The sequence below is a fragment of the Bos grunniens genome, chromosome 22, assembly GCF_055505025.1.
Source record: "Bos grunniens cultivar Pamir isolate PY7600 chromosome 22, Bosgru_T2T1.0, whole genome shotgun sequence".
In the NCBI taxonomy this organism is placed as follows: domain Eukaryota; kingdom Metazoa; phylum Chordata; class Mammalia; order Artiodactyla; family Bovidae; genus Bos; species Bos grunniens.
The window spans coordinates 17,454,506-17,463,982 of record NC_141186.1 but is presented as its reverse complement, the minus strand read 5'-3'; the positions used below and the strand labels follow the sequence as shown (position 1 = coordinate 17,463,982).

At 44.8% G+C, this 9,477-nt stretch overlaps 1 protein-coding gene across 47 annotated transcripts in view; it reads left to right on the top strand.

The window, feature by feature from the left end:
* The first annotated feature begins 2,856 nt into the window (after positions 1-2,856).
* The window catches only part of SETD5 (SET domain containing 5), a 79,256-nt gene continuing 72,635 nt past the window's right edge, over positions 2,857-9,477 (top strand). For all 47 annotated transcript variants that reach the window (XR_015151088.1, XR_015151085.1, XR_015151086.1 and 44 more), the window contains exon 1: positions 2,857-3,182. The gene's annotated coding sequence lies outside the window, so the exon portion shown is untranslated. The remainder of the gene's footprint in view (positions 3,183-9,477) is intronic.

Sequence of the window (9,477 nt, the reverse complement as noted above, 5' to 3'; positions counted from 1 at the left end):
GTGCTAATCTAGAACACTAGCAAGCACACAAAAAAGTATTAACAGGACAATCTATCAAACCTTATAAAGACGTCTACAAGTCACTCATTCCGTTTTATTTAAGGTTGGCTAGCCATCAAGAAATATACTAGGAACTTAGGTACAACACTCAACAAGCAGCTCAGAATAGCTAAGATAATTTAAATAAGCACTGACAACCACCTGAGAAGTGCTATGATTCAACCTGCTATGTATGGGACCAAGAGAAAGGGGATTCTAGCTTAAAGCATAGACCACAGAAGGCAAGATCATAGGGGAGATGATATTTGAGTTTTAACAGTCTTTATTGGAAGGGTAAGGACTATCAAGGGTAGCATTCCAGGAGGAACCACCCCTACAAAGAGGTCCAATAATATTGTTTGGGTGTGTATGTGGAAAACTGTCACAAACAAAAAGGCTGTTAAGGTGAGGTTAGTCCATTGAGGGACCTTGTACATCACATTTGTGATGATGGAACGCATCCTGTCAGTAGTTACCAGGCAGTAAAGGAGTTGGATCGGTTACTTCCATGCTGTTATCTTTGTATGAGAACTACTGTCCTGGACACATATGAAAGTTGTATCAGCAGATATCAGAGACAAGAGATCCTCGTTCGAAGGATACTAGCCTTATGGCAACTGAGCTTGATTACTAACTCATAAGCATATCAATGAAAATGGGTTGAAAGGTATTCTAAGGATATAAAAGAGATGTTGCTGAACCTCACGTCCGGTTCTCAGCAAAGCAGTCGTCAAGATCATCTGGACTATTAAGAGGGTCAGTAGAATCCCAGCTGAGGTTAAAAAATTAAATGAAAATCAAGGTAAAGACTCCAGAATATCCATAAAAGAGGAATAAATGCATTTCTGGGCAAGAGTGAAGCCTATGCTCGAGCTGGGTAGCCTTAATTGGTGGTGAAACCTGTCTGGTTTCATGACTCACCGGGATACCAAAAACAGGAGAGGAGAAAGCCAGTGGTATGACTGGGACAAGATGAGCAAGTGTAACAAACAGAAAATGGGCTGAAAGTATGAGTGAGAGTTGCTAAAAGGCCTGACTCTGAGAATGCAAGGGTGGGGAATTAAATTTTTAAGATCTAATCTAAAATGCTGTTTTGGCGGTGTAGCAACGGTCTCAAATGGGGAACTCAAGACAGCATGCCTTTAACCTATTTCTCAACTGTCTCAAATGGGGAGAGTATAAAATTCAGGAGAGCAAGCTTTTAACCTCTCTCTCAATCTCCTGGAAAATATGCAACAAAAGGATGTTAAGAAGTAGCAACTCGCAGTCTCGCTGCATAAAATAAGTCCTAGGTGTTGCCTGGACTTCATTTCACTCCACCACCCCATTATAATTATTTTGTGACACAAACTCAAGCCTGTGGGAAGATAAAAGAAATTGGGTTCGTCCTCTAAGTCTTATACCTGCTCGATCCCCTGCAGGACAACGCCCAGGAATAAGGTTAAGCCTGGGCAAAAGAATCCCGCCCATAATCGAGACTCGACATGGAGGCGATGACGAGATCGCGGGGGAGGGAGGGATTCTTCTAGGCCCAGGGCGGTCCTTAGGAGACAGGAGGCAGCAGAGAACTCCCATAAAGGTATTGCGGCACTCCCCTCCCCCTGCTGAGAAGGGTGCGGCCTTCTCTCCGCCTCCTCCACTGCAGCCACCTCAGGATTGCAGCTCGCGCCGATTTTTGGAGAACATGCACCTCCCACCCACAAGCCAGCGGCACCGACCCCCACTCCTCCCTTCAGCCCCACGGGTCCAGGAGCAGGTCGGGCTAGTCTTGTCCTTCAGGGAGCGGGCGCCCAGGGCGGAGCCGCAATCGCCACCACCCAGAATCCTCGGCCCGGTAGTCCGCCCCCACCTCCAGCGCGCGCTTCCTGCCACGTTGCGCAGGGGCGCGGGGCCAGACACTGCGGCGCTGGGTCTCGGGGAGGATCGTACCAACGACCGCCTCCCCGCCGACCCGCGCAGTGGTTTCGCTCATTTGGGACCCGAGCCAATAACAAGGGGCCGTTCCCTGAGCTTCAGCAGCCAATCAGATGCCGAAGCCAAGCAGGCGGCGGGTAAACCGACTCCCCCGAAGGAAGGGGAGGGTGGTAGGACGCCCGCGCGAAGCCACTTTCACTGACCCTCCCTTCCCACCCCCACCCCTACCTCCCCGTGGGAGGCCGACCGCGCCTGCTCATCCAAGTCTCTCTCCACCCTACCTACCTAAGCACCCACCCAGTGGGCAATGCGAGAGTCCCTAGGCGGCTGCGCACTCCCGAGGCTGTAACTGACAGGCGCTTTACTCCAACCAAAACACGCCATTTGTGTTTTCACACACGGCGGGAGCAGCAGCAACCAATCAGTGACAAGATAAGAGCCGGAAGCGCTCCTCCCTCTGCAGGAGCAATGGCTCCGTCCGGATTCGAGCCTTTTCCGCTCCCTTCTCCCTCCCCCTTCGGTTGCCGCAAGGCGGGCCGCACTCCCGCCTGCCTCTGACCACCTCTCTCCCTTTCAGCGTAACAAACGCTATGCTCCCCTCTTCCCACCGGGGAAAGCGACCCCCAGGTACCGGCCAGACGACCTCAGCCACCCATCCCCCCACCAATCCGCCGGACCCCCTCCCACCAGAGTTCCGCTCCCCTACCTAGCCGAGGCTCTCTGAGGAGCCGGAGCCCCAGAGCACAGCCTCTTCTCTAGGTGGCCCCGGCGGCTTCCGCTGATTGGCAGCGAGTTGGCCAATGGGTGCGGGGCGGTGGGCGGAGGGGCCAATGGCGCGGCGGGAGGGGGCGTGTCCCGGGTGCCCCTGGCGCCGGCGCTGGGAATCCCCGTGCGGTCAGTGGCGTTTCCGCTCGGGCAGCGGGCTGAGTGAGCTGCTACCGCCGCCGCCGCCGCCGGGGGAGGGGCGGCCGCCGCCCGCCTGCGCTCAGAGACTCACGCAGCCCCAGTCCCGCCAGTCCGCCAACACTGTAGTGCCGGCCCCCCTCCTTCCCTGGCCCTTCCCCCTCCCCGCCTTTGGCTCGCTCCGCCTTTCTGCCCCCCACCCCCACCTCACGGGCACGGGCCATTCCCGGCCAGGAAACGCCGTGGCGCCGCGTTGGGCCTAACTCGAGTCCTGCTGCCTCCCGGGAGTGCCGTGCGCCGCAGCCCGGGCCCAGGCCTGGGACAAGGTAAGGGTCCAACAGAAAAGAGAGACCTACCCTCACGACCGGGCCCCGGGGGAGGGAAGGGTCACCTCCTCCGTCTCCCCGCGCTTGCTCTCGGGACGTGGGCCTGGCCCTCCCCAGGCTCTCAGTAGGAGGATGTTGCCCCTTCTCATCCCCCTCGCCGCCCCCTACACACCGTTGCACCCCTTTCCCAGGCGGAGAGGCCCCATCCGTAATCTCGTCGACCCCACTACCCTTTTCACGTCTTTCCTGGGTCAGGACGCTTCCCCTCCCCCCACGCCTCTTCACCCCTTTTCCCGGGAACTGCCTACTCCACGTTTACCTTTTACTTGAGGATAGGCCTCTCACTGCTCTCCTCTCAAAATACACAGGCACACTTTTTTTCCCCTCCCCAAACGCCACCCCCACCCCCGTTCGCGCGGCCTTGTGACAACTCTGATCCCTCTCGGGGGGGCTTCGATCTCCCCACCCCACCCCCGAATGTTCCTGGACGCCTTCCCCCTCGTCCTGGGGTCCCCATCGCAGATGATTGCTTCGTTTCCCACACTAAGGACATTACCTTCGCCACCCCCACCTCACATTCTTGGGCTCTCAGTGGCGTAAGCCCCAGAATATCTGAGATGGCCTCACTGAATTTGTAGGGTTCTAGCTTGGAGTTGAGCCAGATTGTGTCGTTTTCCCTGCCTTGGGCGTGGAGAGCGATCGTTTGCGAACGTCTTTAAAGGCAGAAAAATGTAGCCTTTATCAATTCCCTTTCCCTCTGCGTGGAAGCCAGGGATGCGAAGTGAATGGTGGTGAGAAAAAGCCCTGGTTTTTAAGTAGGTGAATCGCGTGAGAGGGAAAGTTTCTGTTGGGAAAGCCCCTTCTATGCTAATTTGTTCTACAGAGCTCCTTTGCTCATCTCACTTCTTGGGAATAACTGGTCTTTCCCTTGGATACTGATGCTGCAGCCAGCTCTGCTGGTCTGGGTCAGGGGTGCGTGTATGACCTGCATTTTCTGCTTTCTCATGTTACTTGTGCAATGTGTTCACCACTAACTCATTTCTTGCCCAGACCTCTGGGTTGCATTGGGCTTTGTCTATACTTGGTTTATTTTTCCAGTTTTCCCCGTTCTCATAGTACTAAAAGAATCCCCAGGTTCTCTGCAAATTTCCTTTATCCCTTGATGAAACGAGTTGCATTTAAATGACATATTTATGACCAAGGTCATATTAACATTTTTGTTGGGCAGATGTTACATATTACATAGCAATACTGTGATTAGGGTGGATCCAGCTGAGTTGAGTGTTAAGAGCTTTTCAATAGAATGTGTACCCCCTATTTGGGAAATTTTCTTGATTAGTTTTATATCAGTGTTTGTAGGTCACTCTGAGAGGAAAATTATAAGTGGTAATTTGAGGTGTGTGGAATCTGAGCTAGTAAACCTCACCTTTTCAGAGGTTTCTGGGCCTGTTGGAGGACAGGAAATTTTTTTATTAGATTTCTGCCGGTTTTTTCAGGAGGATCATTAGTTTTCTTCTATAGCCAAAAATTCTGGCTCGTTATGGGATTAGAATCTTTTAAGGTTTACTCAGGATGTCACTATGTAGAAAAATGATTATGTCCTTTGGTAGGACACAACACAAGCTTCTTTCTTTAACTGCAAATTTAAATTTGAGTGTAAAGAGAATGTTTAGCAAATTGGCCTTTTAAAGACTAAAGGTTAATCTTCACTCCTAAATTGGTGCCTTATTGAGTGTATATTTGGAATTTGGTAAATGTTGATTTTTCTAATAAAAATCCACAGTTAAAACTAAAAGGGTGACCTTAGGATTGTTTCTTTCTAAAGGCATAATTCCAGCCCTTCTGGCATGGAGCACTGGTCCAAAAAAAAAAGAATGTGTAAGGAGTGGGGGTGGGGTAAGAAGAAGGTTGTTCCTTTGGGTTGGATCACAGGGGTGAGTATACAAGGCAGCAGCAGCTGCTGGCTCTGGAGCTCTGGTTGCTACGTGAGAAGCTTGAGTAGTGCTGGCTGCTGTCTCCAGGGAAGGACAGCAGTGCAGCGTCCATTAATGCTGTTGGCTGCAGGGAGCTGCACTTAGGCAATGGCTGCTTCAGGGCTAAGACGGAAACCTTGCTTTCCTGGGAATTTTCACTGCTGTGCTGGTTTGCATTTTATTGGTGGGGAGATGAGAATTAGCAATTCATAACCTTCTACCCATTTATGGATATCAGCATTTGGAAACTGGATCGTAGTTAAAGACTTTTATGTTTGGTTTTTGTGGCAGATTTTTTATTTTAATCTTGGGATTTTGCTTGGATAGGACCAGAAGTTCCATTTGAGTCCTAATTTTTCAATCCTTTTAAAACCAAGGTAATAAGAATTTAAGGATCTTCCTGAGAACCAGAATGGGGAAAATATCAGTTGATTTTTCTGCAGCTGGCATGTTTTCCTCCATCTTTTTAATCATTAAATCAATTTTAATACTTTATTTGTACGGCTTCTTCCTTCCAGTTGTTAGACCATACTTACCTTATTGAACAGATGCTTTTGCTAAACATTTTACTATATTTAGGGTCTTAAACTCTAGAAACAACTGTCCTTTGCAGAATAATTTCTATATATAAATATCAAGTATTTTCTTATTTTCTGTTAGTAATAGATTTCTCCAAATTAGATTATTTCTTTAGAATTTGACCTGTGATATTGATTAATTATGTGTTGCGTATAGTTGTCTAACATCACAAGGATGTATATGTTTGACAGTGATCCATCTGAAATATGACAGACCAGAAGGAATACTCAGAAATTGAATAAACCTAGTATACAGGATACTTGAGATGATAGCCTCTAGGCCCTTTATGTAGTCTGTCTTCTTCCACGGTTCCCACAGTTTAGGAAGATCTCTGATCAAGCCGAACAGTTTGTTGAGTATGGAAGTACTTGAAGGAGAATCACCAGCCCCATATACCATCAGTTACATCCAATATTTAACAGATGCCCGTTATTGTCTCCCCCTAAGACTCATGCATCCTACATATATATATTTTTTTACTTCAGAATTTTAGTATGTTCAGTTTTGTGTAAATGAACCCAGTCATCTGTAATGTGTAGTATGACTCTGGCGTTTGTGGCGGGAACCAGAAAGAATGGAAATGAGTTTTGTCATTCACAAATGTTGCTTGCATTGTCTTTCAGTGTTGCAGGGGGACTAATGAAACAGAACCTTTAATGGATAACGTTTTAGGTGGTTCTAATTCTTATTACTATCACATATAAAAGATGCCATATCAGATAAGTATGGTGTCACTCATACTGGCTGTTTAACATAGATACAAATGTCTTTAAGTTGTCTTTCATATAATATGAAAGCTACCTTATAAAATAATTGCTTTTAACTTGTATTTCCTGTTCGGAATCCCTTTGAGATCTAATATAAGATCATTTCCTTAAGAGCATAGAGGGCCTTTTCATAGAATTTCTTTAACCAGCATGTTTGAAATTTTTACTGTCTTCTGATAGTGTTTTGTGTCCAGAAATGTACATACTTTTTGGACTTATTTTGGCCTTTCTGGAGGAGGATGGCCACTTCATTTTTTCCCTTTGGACAGGAAAATAATATTGTTCAAAATGCAGATGTGCAGACAACCACTTTTACTTTATCCTCTTCATATTCAAGTAATTTATGAAATATTGGGCAAAAGCTAAGGACAGTCAGTGATTGTTGGATACATCTTACCAGTGAAAAAGTGGATCGTGAATAAAATAAAGTTTTCTTATTTTTTGTTATTTAGGACAAACGAAACTTCAACTCTGCAAAATTGTGAAATAATATATATTTAGTAATACAACTGATGGTTATTTGTAAAAAGAAAAAAATTCTTTCAGTCACTCCTCAAAGTATAATGTACCTATGATAAATAACGATTGACACCATTCCTTGCTGCCAAAAATTCCAAAGTATGTGGTGAAATGGCATTTTTAACCTTTCTGTTGATGCAGTGACTTCTCTTGTGGTGAAGATTCAGGGTAGTTCATGAGAGGTTAACAGAATATCATTTCTTTAATTCCTCAGTACATACATTGTTTAATCAGTTAGTCTTATGAAAAATGTTGTGTTGTATATTCATTCTGAATTGAGTAGATACCCCATAGCTTGGTTGGGGGGGCAGTGTGTTGGAAAGCATTGCTTTAGAGAATTCTTATTCTGACAGTATATGAAACTCCTAACACTTATGAAGAGAAGTATAAGAGATAAAAGGAACAATGAAGCAGAATCTCTGTCTACTTTATATCCGCTCTCACCAAGCAAGGAATTTGTAATCCCATCCTGCCTCACTCAGTTTTTCCATCATATTGATTTTGTTTGCTGAATACCTCAGGGAGAGATGTAAGGGTCACTTTAAGTATCTTTGACATAAAGACAGGGATAAGGAATTTCCTGCTTATTGGAATAATGTCTTAGTTTTTTAAAACACTACGATTATTGGATGTCTTTATCTGATATATGTGTCTTGATAGGATCTTACCGATATCTGTGCTCTTCTGTCTTCTCTTGAAGTATGAACATTCTCAAGAGTTTTGATGGCAGATTGAAGTAGTAATCATTTCCTTAGCCGTGTTAGTCATGTATATACACCTAGAGCTGAGGCTACTCCTTGGCCTGTGTTACGAATCACAGAAAAAGCAGTAGATGTAGGACTTTACTCAGAATGTCTCTGTCTGGGGAGTCAAGTTTCTGATGTGCTACCTAGTTGAGGGAAAATGCAGAATTCCTCGCTGTGCTGTTTGAAAAATAGATGGAAGGATGAGAGGAGCCAGAGACGTCTGCAGCAGGACTTGGTCTGAGTAGAAAAGGAAGATTTTTGTTTCAAACTGCCAGCTGCTTATGGCAAACTGACTCGCTTATTATGCCTCTAGTTGGCCTGTCAATATGGCCAAACAGCTAGATAAGTGCAGGGCAGGACAAAGGGCTCTTTGCACAGCAGGGAGGCAGTGCTGGTGGGGGAGGGGTAGGAGGTGGGAAAGGCAGGAGGAGGAGGTTCTTTTCCCTGGGAGATGATTCAGTTTGGCTTACAGTTAAAGAAAACATTTATAGTTCCTACTCAAGCGTTGAATTTGTGCCAACCATATAATGGTAACCCCAAATTTAGTATATCCCTGAATGTCTGGTAGGAACCCATCCCTTCCTCCAAGGAAAAATGAAATCTTAAAGCTTTGTATCCCCCTAAATTCAAATCACCTCCCCAGTAGACCAGTTCTAGAGCATCTGACTGTTGAATTCTCATTTAAAAATAGGAAAGAATATTGTATCTGAATAAAACCTTTATATTTCAGTATGTATATTGTCCATATTTGATTATTGGGTTAGACCAGAATAGTAGAATGATTTGTTTCCCTTTGTAAAATAGTTACATATTGTTAGCTGCAATTTTATATCAGTGTTATGAAGAGCACGCTTCAGCATTCAAGTGTTGGGTTGCCATCATGTAAAATGTTAACTAAAGAAAGGCTGCTTATTATTTCAGTCTCATCGCTACTTCCTGGACAACCTGATATTCCCTGGAGATTACCCAACCTCCCTTTTAGGTTAGGCACAACCTTATTTGATACGTAAGTGCTCAGCTCCCAGCTGCAAGTGGGGTGGTTGCATCTAGCTTATTAGAATTAATAATCACAGAGTTGGAAGAGATCTGACATTATTCCTTTATACGAAATCATAATGAAATAATTCAAAGTTTGTATAAGTTTGCATTAAAATGTTAAAAGGATCAATGTCCTGAACAGTATTTATAGTTACTTTTAAAATGTTGAACAGTGCATGTGTGCCTATTCTTTTTGTTTGGTTGGGTTTTTTGTGCCAGTTGTTGTTAAAAAACCAAAATATTGAAGAATTGCATTTACAGACAAGTTAGCAATTATTTTGATTGCAAAAGGATTCCTACATTAAAAAAAATATATGCTGAAATTCTTTTAAATAAATGCTTAATATATTTTCCGAGAATTTGATTTTTAGACATAATTGATTTGAACTCAGTTTTCTAAGAGTACTTCTGTTGCTTGAATTGAGATACAACCTGCATTGCAATGTTACTAAACCAGACTTAGAGTTTTCCCTTATATCCAGACTGCAGGCGATAACAGAGGAAACTGGAGTGTTAACTTTTTTTTTCTTATGGATTTAGAGCTTGTGGCTGTTAGCAAAGAAGAGGTGTTTTAACTCAACAGAATAATTAAAAATATCTTTAATGCACATTTTAATAGTAAGCAAGCCTGACCATGTTTTGTGTCTTCTCCCTTAGTAAAAGAAATATAAAT